The 26,406-nt window shown below is 39.6% G+C and overlaps 1 protein-coding gene across 7 annotated transcripts in view; it reads right to left on the bottom strand.

Moving 5' to 3' along the window:
- The window catches only part of KATNBL1 (katanin regulatory subunit B1 like 1), a 63,049-nt gene that overhangs the window by 30,712 nt on the left and 5,931 nt on the right, over positions 1-26,406 (bottom strand). For 2 of the 7 annotated variants that reach the window (XM_027083778.1, XM_027083783.1), the window contains exon 1: positions 19,893-20,037. The exons of 2 other annotated variants lie outside the window; for them this stretch is intronic. The gene's annotated coding sequence lies outside the window, so the exon portion shown is untranslated. Of the gene's footprint in view, positions 1-19,892; positions 20,128-22,180; positions 22,306-25,580; positions 25,766-26,406 lie in introns of those variants that run through there. 3 more of the 7 variants (XM_027083779.1, XM_027083780.1, XM_027083784.1) reach the window with 3 other exon arrangements.

Below are 26,406 nucleotides of genomic sequence, written 5' to 3'. Positions count from 1 at the left end.
ACCTAGGAGTTATTTTGACTCCCCTCTCCTTCCTTCCAATCAATCACTAAGTCTTTTTGAATCTTTCTTCAAAATATTTCACGGACCCATTTGGACCTTTCCTTTCCCAGTGTCAAAATGATAGCCCTATCACTTCAAGCCTAATTACTATATGAATTATTTGATTTTCCTGCCTCCAGTCTCTTCCTGGTTCCTATAAATCAACCTTTGCAAGCTATGGTATTGATGGCAAAACCCCCAAATCTCTAAAAGGTCCCTCCTGTTTACTACAGAATTTCCCAAATTATGTTTAGAGTATCCACATAGATTTTAATCGATGTTTTACTCTGTTCACATAAGTTTAGATATGCTAGATGTTAAATCTGCTTCTTGGAAAATAAATACATTAAAAAGGCTCTGAGGAGCCTGCATAATTTTATTTAACTCTGATTCCCAAACTTAGCCACCATCCTACTTTAAAAAAATTTAAAAAATTTTGACCAATACATATAAAATTTGAAAGATGCAGATGTACCAAGGAACAGAGTTTGTGGAATTGATTTACTACATCAAGACTAAACTATCAATAGTTATCTAAATATCGAAGACCTCCATAATCAGGTACCATGCTATCAGAGATTAATAATTTTTTTTAATTATAAAGGAAATTGAGCAAAACATTCCGTACTATTTTTTTATATGGGGGAAAGGGAGGTTTTTTGTTGAGGGAGGGAGGTTCTATTGCAATGGTGTTAATGAAAGAACGGTAATATCATTAAAAATAACAGCAGCCTTTATCAAAAGCTTACCACATGCTAGCCATAGGCATTGTAGTTATATCATATTATGCCCTTTCTATAGACGAGGAAATTAAGGCACAGAAAGATTACATAATTTGCCTAAGGTCAGACAGCAAAAAAGCGGTAAGAGTCAGGACTGGAACCCAGGCATTCTGTCACCATTGCCTCCACTCTTAACCAATACACTATACTGTCTCTCAAGTAATATGAGATATTAAGGGTAAATGTGTAGATAGACAATGCAGGTTTTATCACTTTTAATCTCATGATTTTTGGCAAATCATTTATTCTATTCTGAATCAGTTTTCTCAAATGCAAAATGAGACTTGTGAAGATCAAAATAAGATTACATGCAAGTTACCATTCAAAATATTTATATGAAATATAAATATATACAACTCTGGTATTTTGGAAGGCAAAACTGACAACACTATAGAGCAATGAACTATGAACATATCTTGTCACTCAGTTTACAACAGCCATATAATTTATCATCCAAACTAGGACATATTTGAGAGTAAAAGGAAATACTATTAAAAATTACTCTGGGTCAACAGACATAAACCAGGTTTACCCCAAGCAAATTGGGATGCACTGTCACCCCCAACCTGCCCCAGTTAAAATGTTTACTTCCCTAGATTGATTTTCTGCATCAACTACTCAGCAAAAAAAGGGAACAAATTATTGAAAAACATGATAACACAAATAAGTTTCAAACATATTATGCTAAATGAGAGAAGCCAGATTCAAAAGGTTACATACTATACCTCGTTTTTATGACATTCTAGAAAAGGCAAAATTATAGGGAAACAAAAATATCAGTTTCTTGCCAGAGTCTGGGAGAAGATGTTGACTCTAAAGGAAAAAGAGGGCACTTTTTGTGATGAAGGACATGTTCTATATCCTGACTGTGGTAGTTACTATACAACTGTGCATATGTTGAAGCCCAGGTAAATAATACCTCAATAACCTGACTTTAAAAAACTGGAGTGCAGAGCACATGTCATTAATAGCTTTTCACTAGCCTCCTTGTACACCCAGAACTCACTTGATGGAACTGAGAAATATGGCTCGGGGCCCACATCCATTCTTTTTTCTCCAAGATATTGAGATCCACACTTCAGGCCTAGAGGTTCCAGAAACCTTCCTCAAGGCATTTGGAATATATATATCTGTTTTGAAAGATGATTACTAAAGCCTCCCCTTCTGGTTTTCTCTTTATTCTACTAATCCATATGGGCTGTGTCCAGCCCTGAGGACACAAGATACCCTCGGTGCCCTCCCTGAGCGATAATGGGAGGTGAGTACTCTCACTTGGAGGCTAGTGGGAGTTAAAAGCTTACTCTGCAAAGGCCTCAAGGCTCCTCCTGTCTCACTCAGCTCTCTAGAAATCTTTCTGCTCACTATGCAGTAGGAATCACAACTCATTATTTGGGTGAAAAATTAGAGACTCATCCAATCTTAAAAGGCTAGTGTAGCTAAAAGATTAAGTCAAACAGACCCATGTTCAAATTCTCAGCTTTCCCACTTAACCAACTACATGAACATCAGAGCCTCATTTTACTGATCCGTAAAAGTGAAGATGTTTTACTACTGCCTTACTCCAAAAGAATAAGAAAAACTTGCAGACATAGGAGCATGTAAATATATAAAGCAAGTATTAATAGACATAAAGGGAGAAATTGACAATAATATAATAATAGTAGGGGACTTTAACACCCTACTTACATCAATGGACAAATCATCCAGACAAAATCAATAAGGCAACAGTGAGCATATGAATATCATCACAAATCAAAGTATACTATATTTTAAGGTTCATTTTTTTAGATGATTAAAGGAAAGAAAGCATATGTATTTAATTCAGCATGCATTTACTGAGCATCTACTATGTGTCAAGAGTTTAATAAGTGTATGCCTTATTTCTCAAGAAGCTCATAGCCTGGTGGGAAAGAAAGCCAATAAATATAAAACAATAAATGCTATACAAGAGAAACAGTACACGTTGCTAAAAAAGCATTAGCAGTACATCTAATTTGAGGGGTAGTGGAATACCCAGAAATGTATCTCAGGTTACACTAGATCTGAGTCCTGAAGATAAACAGGAAATTGTGAAAATGAAATGAAGGAAAGCTCCTATTAAGCAACCATGGTAAAAAAAATTAAAACTCTTATGTACTCAAAAAATCAGAATCTAAAGCTTTCCTTGTTTCCATATTTTCAGTTCTTCTCCAGAAATGGTTGTTCAATTTGAGCATGAATAGAAAGCAAAAAAAGATACAGAAGCTGATGGGGAACTTTATAACGGATAGATCAGGCTGACAACATCTAAATCACTAACCAACTTTAGCATTACAAAGAAGGAGACAACCAGACATTATATGCCTCGTGATGATGTGATACATACAATAGGAAATACTACACAACACTACTATTAAGTATGCTTGTCAAAAAATCTAACCTGAACATAATCAAGCCTCAACTACCTGTTACCAACTACCAGTTTAAAAGAAATACACTAGACAGAGAGGAATCTGCTAAGCACTACCATGAGGATGTAATTATAAAAAAATCCAGAATACAGAAATTCTTTGGGACAAAAAACTCAGTTTCCTCAACAAATACTTTGCAAGGAAAAAAAAAAAGAAGAGGAGGAACCTACATATCAAAAAAGGCTGTATCAACTGAATATAGTATGTGTCCTAGTGAAAAAAAAACCTGTTAAGATGTGTTAGAATCAGGGAAACTTGACTATCAACTGGATATGTGATATTAAGGATAATTTTTGTTTATAACTCTAAAGTATAACTAACATATAATAAAACTGCAAACAATTAAAGTGTGTGTATGTATATATATACACCCATTAAACCATTAACACAATCAATAGTGACCCTACCCATCATCTCCAGAAATTTCCTGTGCCCCTTTTTAATTTCTCCTCAACCACTTCATCTGCTTTGTCACTACAGACTACTTTGCATTTTCTAGAATTTATATAAATGGAATCATACAGTATATACTCTCTTTTTTTGGAGGGAGATGGTTTCTTTCACTCAACGTAATTATTTTGAGAATCATCCACGCTGTTACATGTATCAATAGTCCATGCCTTTTTATTGCAGAGCAATACAGTGTTCTATTGTATGGATGTACCACAATTTGTTTATCTATTCATCTGCTGATGGATCCCTGGGTTGTTTCCAGTTTTGGTTATTACTAATAAAACTGCTAAGAATAATCATGTACAAGTTTTAGTATGAACAGATACTTTCATTTGTCTTGGGTAAATACCTAAAGAATGGAATGGCTAGGTCATAGGGAAGGTGTTATGTTTAACTTTTTAAGAAAATTGCCAATCTTTTAAAAGCTGTACCATTTTACATTCCCAACAGCAGTGTATGAGAGTAAGAAATTATTATTAATTATTTCTAGTTGAATGGTATTGTGATGTCTTTTTTTTAAGAGAGTCTTTCAGAGATACATACATCATACAGATGATGTACAAGAGATGATGTACAAGATTTGCACAGATAAAGGGAAAATCAATAAAACAAGAAATGTTGGTAACTGTTGAAGCTGGGTAATTGGGATGTTCATGATACCATCCTCTCTATTTTTCTACATGATTAAAATTTTACATGTTATAAGAACTAGATAAGAGGAATTTCCCTGGTGGTCCAGTGGTTAAGACCCCGTGCTTCCACTGCAGGGAGCGTAAGTTCGATCCCTGGCTGGGGAATTAAGATTCCACATACCGCGAGGCATGGCCAAAATATAATTTTAAAAAAATAAGAAGAAAAAAAAGAACTAGATAAGATACTAGACTACTTCAGTGAGCAAAGCTTATATGTGGGCTATATGTATATATGCAATGTTATCAAAGATATAGTTAAAATGCCATGTCCTTGCTCTTTGGGCTAGAGGCGTTATTTCCTCTAATGACTGTAGATGCAGTCAGCTTTGTCTCAACAACAGTACTGGGAAAGAGGCAGGGGAGGGGGAAAGGGATAGAAACAACAACTGTGCACAGGAAGACTATGTCTTGTCCCTCCCTCCCTCACTCCACATCCTTGGATTTGGGAGTAGAAGGAAGTGTGCTGCATAAAAGAAAAAAAATCAGAAATAAACATTGATAAAAATTATCTCTCTCACTTTAGAATATTCCAGCAAACACTGAATGTTTCCACAGAGGTGAACTGCAAAGCTGGGGACCGGCTGAGAAACTTTTTACTTTAAACCCCCTTTATACCAAATTTTGCATTTCATTACAAATGTTACTTAGTTTAAAATAAATTAAAATAAAAAATCACCAGTAATTCAACCACCAATAATATTCTGGTGCTTCTCCTCTCATGCTGTTAGTTTTATATGTTGCATTTTGTCATTAACATATACTTTCCTACATATGAAAACGTTTCTTTGAAAATGATTTAAATTAATATATATTTTATCACATGGATGCTGTTTGTTTTTATTTCTGCTATTACAGAAAATACTTGATGAATATCTGTATACACAAATATTTGTACCCATTTGATTACTTCCTTTGGATAAGCATATTACTGGGTTGAAAAATATGGTTTTCGAGCTCTTAAAATATATAGTAAGAGCCCTTTCATATAATGTGACTGGGAGTGATGGTTGGTTGTTCAACATGATTAAAAAGGGACTTCCCTGTGGTGCAGTGGTTAGGAATCTGCCTGCCAATGCAGGGGACACGGGTTCGAGCCTTGGTCCAGGTAGATCCCACATGCCACGGAGCAACTAAGCCCGTGAGCCACAACTACTGAGCCTGCGCTCTAGAGCCTGCAAGCCACGACTACTGAGCCCACGTGCCACAACTACTGAAGCCCGCACAGCTAGAGCCCGTGCTCCACGACAAGAGAAGGCACAGCAATGAGAAGTCCGCGTACCACAACAAACAACAGTCCCCGCTCACCGCAACTAGAGAAAGCCTGCGCACAGCAGCAAAGACCCAACGCAGCCAAAAATAAATATAAATAAATAAATTTATTTTTAAAATGATTTAAAAAATCACTTAAAATGAGGGTTCATGAAAAAAAGTGACAGATGTACACATACACCTTAAACATTTTAATTTAAAATCTAAAAATAATGCATAAGCATCATCTATGATTTCTACTTTGGATTTCTTTAAAGTGGCTCAAGAACTCAATGATACTCACAAAGCATTATCAGTGCAAAATCCTAAGCTGTTCGATTTTCTTCACTTACCTTCAGCTTTCTAACCTACACTGCATTTGATAGCAAGTTTTTGAGTCACCTGCCTTCATCCAGTCTATCCAAACTATTCCAATTAGTTTTCATAGAAACAATGTTTTTAAACTCCTATTTTAAATTTTTATATTTTCTACACTGGGTAACTACGTAAGCTTGGCAAATGGGGCAGAAATGGACAGCTACCCTCTAGATCCTCTAGATTCAGACTCCTGCCAAAAGAGGTAGAGAATGAACACTATCAGCACTCCGGATAACAGAAGATTCTGTATTATCAATTTTTCCCTTTGAAAATTTGACAATAAACAATACCATGTTTTAGTTTGCTTTTTTTTTAAACAGCAACATTTAATTATAAAGATGATGCATCACATTTTTACACATGTATTTTAGAGTATCATACTGTATGTTCATAGGACTTTACAATTTACAATATTCTGACATTTCCTTCTGCTTATTGGGGAGTTAGAGCACACACGTGCTATTTACATATCCCGAGGTAGCATGACACCTACCCTCTTCCTTGTTCTCAGTAAGACAGGTTGAATTCCCTACTCTGTCACCATCTAGCTATGGGATCTTAGGTAATTTTAACGGCTAACATTTCTTGAGTGTTTACTAAATGTCTGGAACTCTTAAGTCCTTCACACGTGTTTACTCATTTAATTCCAAATCAGTGAAGTAGGTATTATTATTTTCATACCACTTTATCACTTTACCACAGAGAGACTGTAAACTTTTCCAAATGCACATGGTCTTTATTTGCTGAGCTGATTTTGAATTTTGGCATTTTGATTGTAAAACTGCCAAACATGAATTCTGTACTCTGCTTACCTTCCTTGTAAGTCACTACCTTTCTTTTTTTTTTTAATGGCTTTGTCAGATTTTTGGCATTACTTTCTGCTGATTTTATAAAATTAATTGGGAAGTGTTAACCTCTTTCTCTATTTTATTTTTGAATATTTGAATTTTATTTTTTTTTTTACACAGCAGGTTCTTATTAGTCATCCATTTTATACACATCAGGGTATACAGGTCAATCCCAATCTCCCAAATCATCACACCACCGCCCCCCCCCCCCGCCGCTTTCCTCCCTTGGTGTCCATATGTTTGTTCTCTACATCTGTGTCTCAGTTTCTGCCCTGCAAACCAGTTCAACTGTATCATTTTTCTAGGTTCCACAAATATGCGTTAATATACGATATTTGTTTTTCTCTTTCTGACTTACTTCACTCTGTATGACAGTCTCTAGATCCATCCACTTCTAAACAAATGACCCAATTTCGTTCCTTTTTATGGCTGAGTAATATTCCATTGTATATACGTACCACATCTTCTTTATCCATTCGTCTGTCATTGGGCATTTAGGTTGCTTCCATGACCTGGCTATTGTAAATAGTGCTGCAATGAACATTGGGGTGCATGTGTCTTTTTGATTTATGGTTTTCTTTGGGTATACGCCCAGTAGTGGGATTGCTGGATCATATGGTAATTCTGTTTTTAGTTTTTTAAGGAACCTCCATACTGTTCTCCATAGTGGCCGTATCAATTTACATTCCCACCAACAGTGCAAGAGGGTTCCCTTTTCTCCACACCCTCTCCAGTATTTGTTGTTTGTAGATTTTCTGATGATGCCCATTCTAACTGGTGTGAGGTGATACCTCATTGTAGTTTTGATTTGCATTTCTCTAATAATTAGTGATGGTGAGCAGCTTTTCATGTGCTTCTTGGCCATCTGTGTGTCTTCTTTGGAGAAATGTCGATTTAGGTCTTCTACCTATTTTTGGATTGGGTTGTTTGTTACTTTAATATTGAGCTGCATGAGCTGTTTATATATTTTGAAGATTAATACTTTGTCCGTTGATTCATTTGCAAATATTTTCTCCCATTCTGAAGGTTGTCTTTTTGTCTTGTTTATGGTTTCCTTTGCTGTGCAAAAGCTTTGAAGTTTCATTAGGTCCCATTTGTTTATTTTTGTTTTTATTTCCATTACTCTAGGAGGTGGATCAAAAAATTTCCTGCTGTGATTTATGTCAAAGAGTGTTCTTCCTATGTTTTCCTCTAAGAGTTTTATAGTGTCTGGTCTTACATTTAGGTCTCTAACCCATTTTGAGTTTATTTTTGTATGGTTTTAGGGAGTGTTCTAATTTCATTCTTTTACATGTAGCTGTCCAGTTTCCCCAGCACCACTTATTGAAGAGACTGTCTTTTCTCCACTGTATATCCTTACCTCCTTTGTCATAGATTAGTTGACCATAGGTGTGTGGCTTTATCTCTGGGCTTTCTATCTTGTTCCATTGATCGGTTTCTGTTTTTGTGCCAGTACCATATTGTCTTGATTACTGTAGCTTTGTAGTATAGTCTGAAGTCAGGGAGCCTGATTCCTCCAGCTCCGTTTTTTTCCCTCAAGACTGCTTTGGCTATTCGGGGTCTTGTGTGTCTCCATGTAAATTTTAAGATATTTTGCTCTAGTTCTATAAAAAATGCCATTGGTAATTTAATAGGGATCACATTGAATCTGTAGATTGCTGTGAGTAGTATAGTCATTTTCACGATATTGATTCTTCCAATCCAAGAACATGGTATCTCTCCATCTGTTGGTATCATCTTTAATTTGTTTCATCAGTGTCTTACAGTTTTCTGCATACAGGTCTTTTGTCTCCCTATTCCTAGGTATTTTATTCTTTGTGTTGCAATGGTAAATGGGAGTGTTTCCTTAATTTCTCTTTCATATTTTTCATCATTAGTGTATAGGAATGCAAGAGATTTCTGTGCATTAATTTTGTATCCTGCAACTTTACCAAATTCATTGATTAGCTCTAGTAGTTTTCTGGTGGCATCTTTAGGATTTTGTATGTATTTTTAGTTTGCTTTTGAAATATTTAATATAAGTTGTATTTTTCTTATCTGATTAAACTGAAAGGACTAGGTGGTATGTGGTAAGGGGCAAACACAAGTCTTGGAGTCAGACTTCCTGGGTTTCAGTCCTGCTTTAACCATTTACTAGTTATGTGATATTAGGCAAGTTACTTAACCTCCTATTTTCAGAGTAGAGTTGTGAGGATTAAATAAAATAATCCACCCACCACAATGTCTAGCACATGGTTAATCACTGTAAATGTTAGCTCTTATTAAGTTACACATAAACATCACTAGTGAAGAAAATTGCCTTTGGTGTGAGAAACATGTTTTGTGGTGTCAGCAAATTTTAATACCAGTTCCTAAATTTGTTATATGTTTCTGTATATGTGCACACATAGCACAGGAAAAGAAAAAAGACTGAAAGGATAAAAGTTCTTTCTAAAGAGTGCTATTATAGTTGAATCCTTTTTTTTTCCTATTTATTTTTCTACAGTATTAAGGTTGAACCACTTTCTTTGGCTTATTTTTCTGTATCAATTTTCTACAGTAAAAAAATTCACATTTTAAATAGAAGAATTAACTTTCTTTTTCAAACATAAGAGAACAATACCGTAATAAGAAAGTTTCTTAAGCCTCGAAACACATAAATTCCTAAGTTATGTAAAGCAACACAAAATTGTAAAATTCATGACTTGAATCACTTTAGGTAGAAGAATTCTTGGTATTACATACAACTACATCATAGTAACTAGGAGTTTTCTGCTTCATTCCTGCTTATAACTGTAAACTTCCCAAACTTTCCTACTGTAAAATTCTCACCATCACCACAAGATCTACAGTGGGAGAAACACAAACAATTATAATACATTAAGCATAGTGATATGATTTATCTAAGAGCTTATGGGGAAAAATTGCTCTTTGAGTTAAAATATGAAATAGAATGGTTTTAAGCAAAGCTATTTAGAGAGTCATTTTACAGAGTAACAATAGCTTTTAGGCCAGTAGGACTCACCCAGTGACTCTCAATGAGTGTTTAACTAAATTTTTTTTTTTTTTTTTTTTTTTTTTTGCGGTACACGGGCCTCTCACTGCTGTGGCCTCTCCCGTTGCGGAGCACAGGCTCCGGACGCGCAGGCTCAGCGGCCATGGCTCATGGGCCCAGCTGCTCCGCGGCATGTGGGATCTTCCCGGACCGGGGCACGAACCCGTGTCCCCTGCATCGGCAGGCGGACTCTCAACCACTGCGCCACCAGGGAAGCCCTGTTTAACTAAATTTTAATCAACATGTAAAATGTATTCTCATAACTATTCCAACAGGGCATTCAACACAAATGGTGCACTGAACAGACTATGTGACCCAGTGTAAAGCAGATACAACTTATCACACGTAAGAACTAAAACAACATACTTTAATGTCAAGCCAGTTTCAAAAACAGATTACATGATCCCCTAACTGTGACACTGATTTATCTAGCATATTTGGGTGGGTGGGTGGGGTGTGGTTTCCAAAGGCAGCAGACACTTGTACTACTCAAAGTGACGAAGTGAATGGCATGTTAACTGTGCTTTTCATAAACTATATGAGAAACTATTACACTGTCAGAGTAATGATACATTGTGTTGACTTGTTTCATTTTGTTTGGAACCTTTTAATCCCTTCTAGATTCTAATCTGATTGAAGGTTAACATTTTGAAATAACGTGTCAATTAGATGAGGTATGGATTGGGGACAGGGGGAGAGGAGGTGAACAATTACGGAGAAGAAAAAGAGAAGCACAGAAACAAATACAGCCGGTGCTTATTCATGCACTGTCCAGGGAAAGACTGCCCCATCAAGTTACCCAGATTTTCTAGTACATTTCTAGGTTTATTCCTATTGAGGAAATCAATTTACCAAGTTATCAGGGCCCAATATCATTAAACAGTCAAATCATAAAACTTAAGTACCATCATTCTGATTCCATGTTCTTAACAACTCAAACCCCTAGTACCTGGAGTAAACCCCAAGGGCTTTTTTATTTGCTAAATGATTCAACACATCACCTTCTCTTAATTCAGTTTCCCATGGAAGGCTGGTTTGAGAGATAATGTCAAATTCAGGAAGGTGGGTCAAGCGTGAAAATACAGATCTCTGGCAATTCAGTGGGTACAACATGATGATACATCATTTCAATCAATTAGACCAAACTGAATTCCAACTCTCTTATGACTAAGTCACCCTGAAATAAAAATTACAAAATTGATACTAAGTGGGAATTACCATTCCCACCACCTACTCCTCAGTTTGTTTTCTTTTAATAAATTTATTTATTTATTTATATTTTGTTTTGGCTGCATTGGGTCTTTGCTGCTGTGCACAGGCTATCTCTAGTTGCGGCGAGTGAGGGCGTGGTGCATGGGCTTCTCATTGCAGTGGCTTCTCTTGCTGTGGACCACGGGCTCTAGGAGCGCAGGCTTCAGTAGTTGTGGCTCGTGGGCTCTACAGCACAGGCTCAGTAGTTGTGGTGCACGGGCTTAGTTGCTCTGCGGCATGTGAGATCTTCCTGGACCAGGGCTTGAACCTGTGTCTCCTGCACTGGCAGGCGGATTCTTAACCACGGCACCACCAGGCAAGTCCCTACTCCTCAGTTGTAATAATTAAGTCCACTGAGTATTCTACATTAAGGAACTGAGATTAATAATGGGAAAACAAAGTTAGCTAAATTCTGATAACTAGGTGTTTGTTTATCGTCACCTTTATCAATAGTTTTGGACATACAGACTTAATTTTTTTAGTGACTTTATGCCTTTTACTGAAAAGTTGGCGGGTGGCGGGGAGATAAGGTACAGAACAGTATGCTATTACTTAAGTGAAAAATAAAGTGTACGTGAGCAATTGCTTATATATTCACTGAGTATCTTTGGAAGGATACACAAGAAACTGGGGAGAAAAGTCATTTCTAGAGAGAGGATATGTGTGGCTGGGGGATGGGGTGAAAGGGAGACTTCCCTTTTGGACTTTTTGAATTTTGTATCAAATGCAAATATTATGTTTCATTTTTAACCATTTTTTAAAAATTGAAGTATAGTTATTTTACAATGTTGTGTTAGTTTCAGGTGTACAGCAAAGTGATTCAGTTATATCACATATATATTCTCTTCCATTATAGGTCATTATAAGAGACTGAATATAGTTCCCTGTGCTATACAGTAGGTCCTTGCTGTTTATCTATTTTATACATAGTAGTGTGTATATATATTAGGAGTTAATCCCAAACTTCTAATTATGTTTTAACTAAATTAAAATGTATTATATATTTCTTTTCTTATGACTATATAAACACCTGAATCTTTGGGAAGACTTAGGGTTTCTTAAGCCACGTAGATAATTATTTTAGCATGTTCTGATGAATATCTCTTACTCTCCCTGTTACAACATTCCATTATTTTTCTGGAAATATTCACAGGGAGGAAAAACCACTCTAATCCTTTCCAATTGTCTTCTTAAACTCAGAAATGTAAATATATATACATATATATAAAACAACATCTTAAGGATCCTTTTTGACCCCTTGTTTATCTACTAAAGTTATTCCTGATGCTTTCAAGATAGACAGACTCTATATATGTGAAAGGATATGCCAATAAGATACATAACACTCAAAAAAGACAAGCTGATATAAACTAATTTTAACAACCTATCTTCATGATTTGGACTAGGATTACCAGTCTGCTGTAATACATGTTCCTAATTTTTACATTTTTTTTTTTTTTTTTTTTTTTTGCGGTACGCGGGCCTCTCACTGTTGTGGCCCCTCCTGTTGCGGAGCACAGGATCCGGATGCGCAGGCTCAGCGGCCATGGCTCACGGGCCCAGCCACTCCGCGGCACGTGGGATCCTCCCAGACTGGGGCACGAACCCGTGTCCCCTGCATCAGCAGGCGGACTCTCAACCACTGCGCCACCAGGGAAGCCTCATGTTCCTAATTTTGAAATCAGTAGAGTGAAGTATACCCTAAGACCCTAAATATTAGGGTAGATTGTCCTTTGAGAATCAAATGAAGAAATCAACAGAAGATGATGCTAGCATCCTTTTATAGCAATGGTTCTTAATGCTTCTTACACTAGAATGCTTGTGAGGATTATCGTACATCCCATCAGTTACAAGGTTTGTTACCACCATTATCCTGGGCTGAAATCAGACCATACTGAAGTTTGAAAACGCCCCCTTCTCTTAGGGAATACTCCCTTCTCCAGAGGAATTGCATACTGCTTTAAGGAGATATAATGACTTCCGGTCTAAGACTTAACTGTAACCAAATTTAACATATTAGCCTCATTAATAAAAAAAATCATTTGTCTCAATGTTTCCTCTAAACTCTGGAGTTGTATCTCCAACTTCCTACAAGTCAGTTCCACTCGGGTGTCGAAGAGTCATCATTCTTGAACTTAATATATTGAAAATAGAACCCTTAATATCCACCCTGTCAAAGCTGCTCCTCCTAACTGTTCCTAACTCAGTAAATGGAACCATCATCTTCCCAGTTGCTCAAGTCCAAAACAGAGGATTCACCCTCGATTTCTCTTTTCCTAAACTCCCTATATCCAATACATTGATTATGCCTTTATAATATATTCCCAAACTAGAATATAGTTTGGGAATATATTACCACCATCCTAGAGCAAACTACCATCATCTCTCCCTTGGACTATAGTATCAGTTTCTCCTAAATGCTCCAGCCATACTGGTCTTCTGTCTTTAAACAAGTTGAGCTCATTTCCATTTTGTGGCATTCCTTCTGCTTAAAATATTTCTCCCATATACCCTCAGGGCTGCTGCTTCCCAGCTCAAATGTCACCCACCCCAGATTTCCCTGACCACCCGATCAAGGATAACCCTACCCTCACCACCAACCATTCTCTATAGCAGTACCTTATTTTTCCCCTCCATAGCACTTATCACTGTCTGAAATTAACTTGCTTATTTGCTTATTTTCCATGTCCTCCCACTAGACTGTGAACTCCATGAGACCAGGAACCACATTCATTGTATCTAGGATAGTACCTGACATATAGGGGATACTTAATGAAGAGCTGATAAATGAAGGAACATATCTAAAGAAATATTATGTCAACCATGAAAGATAACGGTCAGACAGGAGAGAAGAGTAACAATACATTCAAAAACGTCAAAGGGGGAGTTGGTTTTTGGACATGAGTCCACCTTCTCTCCAGGCTGCAGGCCTCCTGAATAAAGCAACCTTTCCTCTCTAACTTAAAAAAAAAAAAAAAAAAAGTCAATGGGTGCCCCAACTGTGGTAAACATTAAAACTGTGCCATGATATTCCAGTTCTCCTTTCAGATACATGATAGGTTTATACTTGCCCATCATCTTGAAGTTAGGCATGGTCATATGACTTGCTCAGTACTCCTGAGCAAGGACAACACACAGTAGAGCCCCCAGACAACTCACATGTAATATGAATTGAGAAGAAATAATCCTTTGTTATTTTAAGCCACTAAGATATGGTGGTTATTTGTTACTGCAAAATAACCGAGCCCATCCAGACTGATAAACCATCCAAACAATGCTGTGGGCACAGAATTATATAGTCAGTCTCACTAAGTAGTCAACTAATACCACTAAATATATATACTATACATATACTTAATTTCCAGATACATCTGCCAACAAGGAGAGAAAAAATTGTTTATGTAGAGTTTTAAGGATTCTTGTTCCTTGATGTTATTTTTCAGTAAATTAATAATTCAGCCGAATAATCAATGCCAGCCAATACAAGGCTTCTTGAGAAACAGTCTGTCAGCCTCTCCTTATCTGAAAACATACTTTCTAGGTAAGAATAATTGTGTTTTTTGTTTCATTATTATCTACAACAACTATTCAATAATTAAATAGTTAGAGTCCAGGGAATTCCCTGGTGGTCCAGTGGTTAGGACTCTGGGCTTTCACTGCCAAGGGCCCAGATTCCCCCCTGAGGAACTAAGATCCTGCAAACCGCAAGGCAAGGCAAAAAAAAAAAAAAAAAAAAAGTTACAGTCCAGGTCACTGCAGGGGAAAGACTAGGATAGACTAAAAAGGCAGACTGGCTAAAATGCAGAATCACTGAATGCCAGGTCCGGAATCTTGGACTTTAGTTTGTAGACAAAACAGGCTTACTTAGAAGCTTTGTATATCATATGATTAAAAATATTCCTGAAGATTATTTTATATGGCAGTTGTAGAATTAGGATGACTGGAATAGGAAGGCTAAGAGTACTAGTTTCTAACTGCTGTGCCATGAATCCTCCATAGATGAAAGACAATTTTTAATCGATATATATAATTTATTTTTGCAATAACACTAAACATACTATTAATGATAATATTAAGTGGTATAGGGAATAGGCAGAGCATAGATTTTTGCAAATAAGAGTAAAAGGCACATTGAAAAATCAGGCTGGCACTAAAGTAAGATCTGGTGATGGACAAAACTGCACTCTGTGAGCATGAAGGGCAGTCAGGGCAGTCATTACTTAATAGTTCTGAAAGCAGCCAAGTGAACAATGGATGCTTTACAACATCTAGGAGGTATTTTTATATTGTAGGAATGATTGGGTTGTAATCTGGTTGATTTGTATTCTGAGTTCTTTCAAGGTACTCAGAGGATCTGTACAGTACTCCAACAAGCTTGTCTTTCCTCAAAAAAAACCCATTCCTTCACTAATTCAACAAATATTAACACATGTTATATACTAATTACCACTCTAGGCACTGGGAAAACAGAAGTGAACAAAACAAAGTTCCCTGCCTCCCCCAGTCTTATGATATGGGAGTAGCTTTTACAAATGCCTTTGGAAGAAATCATTTATGATCTATGATTAATTCATGCTGAAATGTAAAAGACTAATAGTCTCCCCATGGTAATTACAAAAGCAAATACTTCACAGATTCACAGACTCTTAAGATTTGGAAAGGACCTTGGAGATAATTTCAATTTACAGATAAGATTAAGGCATTTGCCCAAGAACACTCAGCCACTAATAGGAGAACCAGGCTTAGAACTGTAACTTCCAGTGTTACAGCCTTTCCCATATAACCAGGCTGCCTGTTTTAAGATTACACTAGTTAGAAGAGATGCCAGAATGGGTATTCATGATTCATACATAGGTGGTAGGTTCCTGAGTGACTTGTTCAGGAATTTTAGGCAGTGTGTAAAACTGAAGGAGAGACAGGTGATTATAGGGGAGGCAAACTGGGGGGAACTTTCAGAAGACCCTTTCCTCCCATCTCTACCCTCATCATGTCCCAAGAACAAAGAAATTACAAAACTTCTCCAAAGTTAATGGATATTAGCTATTAGTGAGAAGATACCGGGGGTGGGGCATGAACATGAAGTACTAAAACAGTCAGTAGAAAAAAAAAGTCAAATTATATCCTATCCAATTTGAAAAGCGTATAGTCCCAGTAAAAGTACCATTTGTATTAGCTTTAAGGTTTTTTAAAATTTACTTTCCTAAATACATTTTCCACAAAGCACCAAATTAACTGATAGAGATCAACAAGTATAATGATTGATAAAATAGCAATGTAATATAGACTGATGTGATGTAATGATGCATCCCATAGTGGGCAAGCATTTTTAAAGATAATTCCTCCTCCTCTGGAAGAGTTATACTCACCTCTTGCTTATAAACTTTAGCAATCTATACATTTTAAAAACTCGAACTAGTCATTTAATCTTTCAAAGTAAAGATTCATGACCAACAAACTTGAGCCTTACTTAGTACCCTAATAGAAAACATATTTCAAAAAACCTTTCCAAGAAGGGGAAGACTTGCAAAGAAAGAACTGAAAAATAAGCTTAGTACAAAAAACAAAAAGTTAAAAAAAAAAAAAGAAAGAAAAGAAAAGGAAGATTATTATAGAGGTTTTAGGAAAAATGTAAGCTGACAGGCATCAAGGATCCTCATTAAAATCTCATTATGTATCTCTGTAAACAGCAGTTTCCATACCTAAGATGAAAAGTATTATGAGAATCCCAATTTATTTCAATAGCTGCACCATTATTTTAGCTTCCTAGATTTAAAACCTTGGAGATACCATACACTTTTACCCCTATTGTTTCCTATATTTAATCAGTCATCATGTTCTAATATTTCTTCCTCCAAAATGTGTCTTTTGAATACAAAGCAAAATCCCCAACTTGAAAAGAACACACACAAAAAACAAAGAAGACTGACCATGAAAAAGAACATTTTTCTAAGAATGGGAAATACTCATGATATGCTGAGTCAAAATAACAAAAACCAAAAAAAACCAAACCCACAAGGAGAAGAATGTATAATCCTAGTCTTATGAAGGAAAATAGGTATCAACATAGAAAAAGATTTGAAAGGAAACACCACATGAAAATGTTAACAGTTGTTCTTTCTGCTTGGGGGATTTTATAAGCGGCTTTTGCTCTTTTTACACTTTCTCTACATTTCCTAAATTTCCTACAATGAACATGCATTATTTTCAAACTTGGAAAAAATATTATTTAAATAGTTGTCTCATTTTTACCACTACTTGTTCATTCTCAGTGCTCCTATCCTAATTCCTTATAGCTTCTTTCCCCCAGGACTCCAACAATAGCTGCCTTCTTGAGGTCTCTGAGGCAGCTTCTCCGTAACTTTAATATTGCTTGTATTCATGCTCTGAAAATTCATCATTCATATTTGTCTACAGCACATGGAAACAGAGGCTGGCCATATAAGCAAACAACTTAAAAGAGGATTTCTCAACCTCATCACCACTGACATTTGGGGTAATTATTTCTCATGGAGGGGCTGACCCATTGCAGGATGTTTAGCAGCATTCCTGGCCTCTATCCACTAGATGCCAATAGCACCCCACCCCGCAAGGCGTGACACTGCCAAATGTCCCCTGAGGGGCAAAACTGCCAGCAGCTGAGAATCGCCGATTTAAAAGTTTTTAAACTTCTAAAATCATATCTCTTTTTATATATATGTCAAACCTAAACTTCTTTGACATATGTCTTATATAACATTCCTCATAGTCTGCCATAATCTTATTTTTCTCAACAGGAACTTTCCAAATAGACCAGACTTCCTGTTCCCTAGAAAAATCATTTTCATTCCCAATTTCAAGTCTTTGAACACACTGTTTCCTCACTAAAATTCCCCATTCACACTTCTATTCAATGCCCTACATCCATGCTTCAGTTTGGCTTCTTTGCAGAAGCATTACTGATCTATTCAGTTCAATTCATCATACACCCACTGCACTAATAAAGAATATCTCATATATCTTTCTTTCTTTTTTTTTTTTTTGGTGGTGGCGGTGGTGATTGTTGTTAATTTTATATCCCAAACTAAACTAACTTTCCTCAGGTTTGTTGCCCCAGCACATTTCTTTTGTATAACCAATTGGGCCTAACATTGCTTGATAACTGATGAATGAAATTAAAAATTTAAATGCTCGGCTGTAAATAAGTGTAAACTGATTTCTTAATTGCTTTTGAATCCTATTTCTTGTCATGGAGTTATTAGTTAAGTTAATCATTCCAAGTACAGAGTAACCACTCAGTAAGTTTTCAGAAAGAATCATTAATATATAATGGTATATTTTAAGGAATTACATAGGTTTCAAACTGTTCTCTACACTTTTAGGAAATGACACAAAGGGATTAAAACTATAACCTACAATACAAACATGAACTTTATAAATTCTATTTATCTTAAAATAGCCAATGGATTTTGCTGCTCAATGCACAAAAGTTACGTCCACAAGAGCAGAGAACTCGATTTAGTACTGTGTGCATGTACACAAACGCACCTCACACGTATATTATCTCCCCAGTTGAGAGAAGTAAATAAAATGAAACTGCTTTGTAAACTAAAAAGAGCAACATATAAATGAGGCAGTAGAGCAGCATAGCTAAAAGCATGGAGCCAGCCTGCTTGGGTCCCAACTATACTAGCTGTGTAACCGTGTACAAGTTACTTAACGTCTCTGTGCCTCAGTTTCCTCTTTGTCAAAATGGGGCTAATAATAGTATCTGTCCCAAAGCAAAGCTCTCAAAAGAGTGCTTGGCATATAGAAAGCACAAAATAAATATTAACCAATGTTATGATTACAACGCTAGTTATTAGCCAAGTAAAAGCCTCAACGTATAAAGTTCTGATTCAAGTCTGAAGCTGGTTTAAAAAACAACACAACAGGACAAACTACACAAATTTAAGCGATTAGGTGGACTAGTTTCTCATAATCTTTGCCAGTGCTTAACTGGTGATTATTACAGACCTAAATTCTGTTAGTCTCTCTCTTTTTTTTTTTTAATCTCAAAGAAACTGACATAGAAACCTCTGTTTTCAAGGAATTTTACAAGCCACAAGGAAACAAATCAACTCTTTGTTTTCTCCATATTTAAGCCCATTTAAGACCTTGGGAAAAGCCTAGGTACTGTTACAGAACAACTTTTCAGAAAATACAATGAGGTTTTTAAAGTTGCAATCAGCAATTCTTATGCAGTTATGTCAAGTTTTTGTCCTGCTGAACAAAAGGTTATGTGTCAGGGAAGCAAGGACCCGACAGAAAATAAGGAAATACCACAGCCGGGCCTAGGCGGCTCTCGGGAAAACCTGTCCTCAAACAGAGCGCCTCAGACGCCGGCGTCCTTCCCCGCTCACTGGGATGCACAAGTCGGCTCCATCCGCACATAAATAAGTGACAGCAGGTTCCGTCCACGCCTCTCCCGGCCCGGACCCCTCGCGCCCACCCGAGCGGGCTCCTGCGCCCGCCGCCCCGACCCTCCTCGCCGCGGCCGGGTAGGGAGCTCCACGGGAGACCGCGGCCCCGCCGCCCCGACTCCCGACCCCTGACCCCTGCAGCCCTGCGCGGGCCGGGCCGAGCAGAGGCCGCCGCGGGGCCTGCAGGTGGGCCCAGGGCGCGGTCAGGCCCGAGGAGAAGCCTGGCCCCCGCAGGGCAACCGCCGGCGCGAGGATGGCGCAGGCCCGGTTGTCACTTACCGGCGCCTCATGGTACCGCGGCGCCTCCGCCTAGCCCAGGCGCTGACCGACTGCGCCCCGGCAGCCCAGACTATCCCTCAGGTCCCCGGCCGAGCCCACTCTGAGCCATTCAAACGCGGCCGCACGCGCGGCCCGCCGGGATAGCTCCTACTAGGGCGTCTCGGAGGCTCCGCCCAACGCTGCCTCCGCCCCTCTCAGGTTGCGCAGGGGCGCAGGGAGCGGGAGGAGGAGGTGGTGCGGACACAGTGCCCCCTGGCGGACACAGGTACGTATGGAAGTCCTGCTACGATGGGGCAAGTAATACCGCTCGGGGAACTGAGGGTGGATAAGAGTCAAAGAATAACCCTGCGCTAGTCACAGTCTAGTGGGTGAAACCGTGCTTTAAGTGTTGCACCAGGAGGTGCTATATCTGCTATAATCTGCTATAAAAATAGGGTGCAGGGATGGGACTTCCCTGGTGGCGCAGTGGTTAGGAATCTGCCTGCCAAGGCAGGGGACACGGGTTTGACCCCTGGTCTAGGAAGATCCCACATGCCGCGGAGCAACTAAGCCCATGCACCATAACTACTGAGCCTGCGCTCTAGAGCCCGCGAGCCACAACTACTGAGCCTGTGTGCCACAACTACTGAAGCCCACTCACCTAGAGCCCGTGCTCCGCAACAAGAGAAGCCACCGCAATGAGAAGCCCGGGCACTGCAACTAGAGAGAAGAGCCCTGCGCTGCAACGAAGACCCAACACAGCCAAATAAATAAATAAATTTATTTTTAAAAAATATGGTGCAGGGAGAGACTTATTCATTCACTCCTATTTAAGAGCACTAAGGCAAAATATTTAAAAGGGTAGACTGGAGCTCTGCGACCTCAGGGAAGTCATATAAACTCCCATGAGCTTTGGTTTCCCCACGTGTAAAATAGGGATGTTAATGGTATCTGCCTCATCGTTATGAGGATTACATGAGTTAACACATATAAAATTCTTAGAGGAATGTATCTGGCACATGGTAAGCACTATATAATTGTTAGCTCTTATTTGTTAGTTCCTGATATTTGCCAGACTCTGTTCTGGACTGTTAAGAACACAAGAGGGCTTCCCTGGTGGCGCAGTGGTTGGGAGTCCGCCTGCCAATGCAGGGGACACGGGTTCGAGCCCCAGTCCGGGAAGATCCCACATGCCGCGGAGCGGCTAGGCCCGTGAGCCATGGCCGCTGACCCTGCGCGTCCGGAGCCTGTGCTCCGCAACAGGAGAGGCCACAACAGTGAGAGGCCCGCATACTGCAAAAAAAAACACAAAAAAACCACAAGAAATATGCATGATGTGGACCCTGTCCCCAGGAAGCAGGCTCAGTTTCTTTGGGATGGTGAACACTAGAGGATGAGGTTAGGGTTGGATCTGTCCCTGACATGCTTTTAATTACTGAGGATAATTCTCTTCATCTTAGTGGAGACAGAGTCTACCCATCTTCACAGGTAAGCTACTGGTCAACATTAACCAAATTGTGACAGGGGCAAGTTTGTCTCTGGTGGGCCTCTCATCCCTTGCAGAAGCCTATCAAGTAGTGCATTTGGTGTAACTGTTGCTCACTGCAAGACTCCACATCCCTGGACTCACTGCTTTAGGCACTCTGTTCAGAACTCCCCAGGGCTACCTAAGCTGGGTTTAACAATATTTTTGCGGGCCCATCATGTGCCAGGCTGACATTGTACCAGGAGATAGCCTGCGGAAGCTCACAGTGGCTTGGACAAACAGGGAAAGAGATCATTCCAATACATTGTGGTGAATGCAATGATAAAAGGTATATCCTAGAGGCTGTGGGAGTTCAGAGCAATGGGAGGCCTGGCAGATAAACTAATCAGAGCTAAAATATCATTAGGTAGTAATAACAATGTATTTTTCCCCTCTAGTAACAAGGTCCTTACTTAATACAAAAAAATTAAGTAATGATGAAAATTTCAGGCACTACTTTAGATTGATGGGAGAAATTTTTTTTTTTTTGCGGTACGCGGGCTTCTCACTGTTGTGGCCTCTCCCGTTGCGGAGCACAGGCTCCGGACGCGCAGGCTCAGCGGCCATGGCTCACGGGCCTAGCCGCTCCGCGGCATGTGGGATCTTCCCGGACCGGGGCACGAACCCGTGTCCCCTGCATCGGCAGGCGGACTCTCAACCACCGTGCCACCAGGGAAGCCCGGGAGAAATATTTTTAGGATATGTTTTGCATGAGCAATGCCTTTGCGAGCTTCTCAGATTGTACCAAGCACAAGCAGGCACATGCCGCTGTGCGGGGCCATACCTGTCAACAGAGGGGACTGTTGAGAGACTCCAGCAGGGTGAGTGAGTGAAGGGAGCAGAAGCCCTGGGTTCCAGTGGTGTGCAGCGCAGACACTCCCGGAGTATAACTTCCACTAAGTGGGTGTGCTGTTTTAAAGAAAATAAAATTCAACATACATGGGTGAAGTCATTTTCTCTCCAACTATTTCTTCATCACCATTGTCACAAACAGGAATTTCTCGATGACCCACTATACAAAAGGCACTGTGCTGGGCCCTCACCAGAAGAGGGTGAAGAGTGTAAGGAACAGTTCTTACCCTCAAGGAAGGCTGGGTGATGAGGTAAGACAAGTAACAGAGTCCTAGGACTCAGGGAATCTGCTGTGTTAACACAGAAGGATCTCAGCTCAAACAAGGTCCCAGGTTGTCTGAAGGCCAGAGGAGAACCTTGATGTTCTCATTTCTAGAGCTTCTTAGGGCAAGAGACTCAGGCAGGTTCATCTTCAGACTCTAGTTCTGGGGTTTACAGATCTCTGGCCCATCGTTCTCATAAGACTGCCAAATGTCAACATAACTTAAGGTGAAAATAAAGAAATTTGCCTTCATATTGCTATTTTTGAAATATATATCATTTTAGTGATGAAATGCAGGTCAGTTGTCTTCATTGATATTTTTCAGTCAATAAAGTTGAATTTTTTTTCCCCTTGGAGTGCAATCAAAATTTTTTTGTTGTTGTTAAGGGATTAAAAAAGAGTGCATTCCATACATATTTTTATTGTCCCTGCACCACCAGCCCTTCACAGAAAGGTGGTTCCCTGCCAGCCCTCACAGTGGACAGTCTCCAAGGGAGTGCACCCCTCTAGCCATTTCCTCATTGCTTCCTCTGACTGCCTTAGATATTCCTTCCATCTGAGTGAACAGGCAGCTGAATTAGCCTTTCTGCCCTACATTCCCCCTCTCACAGGGGTATGGACATCAGAGATGGTGTGTAGAATAACCCTGACTATAAACACCCATGTGAGAAAAGAACTCTCACGCAAAGTTGTATGTATGCTTCTGAGTGGAGAGTCAGGGAAGGGATCATGCAGGAAGGCTGCAGTCGGGCCTGACAAGCTGGACAGGATTTTGACAGGCAGGGTGTTCCAGACAGACAGGGGAAGTACAAAATAAATTCCAGGACCGCCGTCTATCACGGTTTGAGTGGGGTGGGGAGAGCTCTGGGGAGTAGCAGGAGGAAAGACTGTCACCTGACAGGTTGTGAAGATCTGGAATAATCAAGCAAAGGTGTTTGGGAAGGAAAAAAACTACTAGAAACCATTAAAAGTCTATTACTCACAGACAAGCACTGTCTCCATTTGAACATATGTTTTTTCAGACATTTTACTATGCAAATGTACCTACATTTAAGAAATGAGATCATATCCTTACAACTTTGTAAACTGCATTTTTATGATAAATATCATATTACATAGATCAATCCATATAATATTAATTGAAATGCCAATCACTATAAATGCATATAATAATATAAATGGCAGTTGAAACTTTAAGACACAAAACAACAAGGCATAGGCATTGAGCGGGGAAATGAGAATTAAATCAGTACTTTAGGAGGATTAATCTATCATCAGGATGCAAGATGACTAGTGGGAGGGAGGGAGCCCATGAGCCTTAGGCATGAAAATGTTGTCCTTTGGGCCGGAGGTTCAGGAAGCCAGAGCATTTACTGTGGTGATGCCATTCTCATCCCCTCAGACTAATGCCAGGCCTGGTAGGGGACCGAGCATGAAGAGACGTAAAACACAATAGCTCATCCATTCCATAGCTAACTACATCTACTGCTCAGCCTCAGAGCCTTTGGAAAATTCCAGCTGACTTTGGCAGTCAAAGTGAGAAGTCAATCGCTTTTATTCTGCTCCTCCCTTCCCCACCTTCCTGTGCAGACTGTGGAAGGAAAGGATGGCAGTAGGGAAAGTTTCAGATAAGGCAGTAGCAGTGGAAAGGAGCAAAGCTCACTCCCCGTTTGCAAGATTCACGGTCGTTTCAAATACCACCACGGTACAGATGCCTTGGTGGCGGAAGCAGCAGCAGCTTCCTAGATTTCGTTTGGCAGGTGGAGGGTGGGGGGCTGGGGGGGGACTGTTGAATGGTAGGGGATCCTCCTGTTAAAAACAGTTTGTTTTGGATGCAGCTCTGTGGCACTTCGACAGCTGGAAAGCAGGTGATGGTATTTGTTATAGATTTTCAAATGTGAAGCCAAAGAGACCGTTTCTCTCCTTCCCCAAGTAGATTTCCTGCAATTACATACACTGTCACCTGGAAGATGGTAGGGGGCAGCATGTTAGAGCAGAAAGAACACTAACTTTGGAGCAAGGTTCATCTCTATCAGAAGCCTTGATCACTGCCTTTGGGCCCTTCTACACCATCTTTACCTTAACTGCAGAGGGAGGATAACTCTTCTCTTAGGGGATGTTGGGAAACAGGGTAACCTATGTAAAACACTCTTAATAGTATATAGCACACTGATTGTGGCTCTCTCTCTGCAAAATATTCCCCACCCCCAACTTTACCTGTCCAGTGATTTTTCTAAGAGAAGAACACAATTTGGTTGACTACTGCCTTGGAAAAGCAGTCTTGGAACTAGACCAGTTCCAGGAGGGGGGCCAATGCTGTGGAGACAGACTCGCTGTGGTGTCGACAGCCTGGTAATCAGTACAGGGTATCTGAAAGTTATGACCTTTCACAAAACAAGTCCAGTCGTGCAGCTGCTTGAGGGTTTGATACTCCGGGGCCCTCATAACAAACAGGCATAGTGGAGAGGAGTTCAAGGGCAGGGTGCAGGCAGGAAGGAAATGAAATGGGCGGGACAACAAGCATTAGAAGCAGGATAATGTCCTCGGGAAGGGGGCTTGAAAGGGCAAAGGAGGTCTACAGCCTCAGGAGACTGGAGCTACAGGAAGATCACTAAGACTGAAGTCCATTTCTTGGAGCCGGACACACGGTCAAAGTACTCTGGCAGTAACAAAATTGAGTCTGACCCTAAACTGGCTATCCAAAATTAGCTGTGTTCTTCAGAACACCCGTTCTGCAAGATGTTGATACATTGAAAAGAGAGGGAAAAAGGGAGAAGAAAAAAAGGCTTCCTTGGCCAAAGAAGTTCAGTAACTGATGGATAAAACAAATATTTCTTTACTGTAGCATTTCTCAGTCTTTAAAATACTAACATTAATTGTGAATCTCTAAAAGAAAGGGAATTCCTTGGTGGTCCAGTGGTTAGGACTCCACACTTTCACTGCCCAGTGCTTGGGTTCAACCCCTGGTGGGGGGAACTAAGATCCCGCAAGCTGCGTGGCGAGGTAGGTAGGTAAGTAAATAAATAAATAAATACAAATAGAAAGATAGAGCAGTGCTGCCCAAACTCACCTAAACTCTGAATCCTTTAAAGGCGAGAGCACACATATTCTACAGAAATAATCTGATCTACAAAGGGTAGCAGGACTAGTTCCAGTCCTGGGAAATGGGGTGTGGCTCCAGTTGTAGGCTGGTTGGGGAGGACTGCGGAAATTGGTGAGTGGCATCGTGGTGGTGCCTCATGATTGTGGCCAGAGCTGGATGAAAGCAACAGAAACTGAACATCTGGCAGAAGTATCAGAGTTTTTTTGAAAACTGAAAGATTCAGCCGGACTTCTTCCTTTGCCTTTTACAAAAATAAAAATATGGCCCTTCATGGAAGAGCATGTTATAAAACATATGTTAAATAAGTCAAAATATAAATCAAAGAATCTGGGAGAGTCTAAATCAAAATGTCCACGAAAATTATTATTGTTATCACTTTTTTGCATGGTAGGATTCGTTAATTCTTTTTTACTTATTTGTATTTTTTCATTTTATCTAATAAATGTCTTTTTTAATTAAAATAATTTTTAAAAATCACTTTACTGGGCTTCCCTGGTGGCGCAGTGGTTAAGAATCCACCTGCCAATGCAGGGGATACGGGTTCCAGCCCTGGTCTGGGAAGATCCCACATGCCGCGCGCGGAGCAACTAAGACCATGCGCCACAACTACTAAGCCTGCACTCTAGAGCCCATGAGCCACAACTACTGAACCCGTGTGCCACAACTATCGAAGCCCGTGCACCTAAAGCCCATGCTCTGCAACAAGAAGCCACAGCAATAAGCCCGTGCACCACAACGAAGAGTAGCCACCACTAGCTGCATCTAGAGAAAAGCCCACATGCAGCAATGAAGA

The sequence above is a fragment of the Aethalodelphis obliquidens genome, unplaced genomic scaffold (genome assembly GCF_003676395.1).
Source record: "Aethalodelphis obliquidens isolate GAN/ISIS:26980383/991018 unplaced genomic scaffold, ASM367639v1 scaffold51, whole genome shotgun sequence".
Classification (NCBI taxonomy): Eukaryota; Metazoa; Chordata; class Mammalia; order Artiodactyla; family Delphinidae; genus Aethalodelphis; species Aethalodelphis obliquidens.
This window is presented reverse-complemented; position numbering and strand designations above follow the sequence as displayed.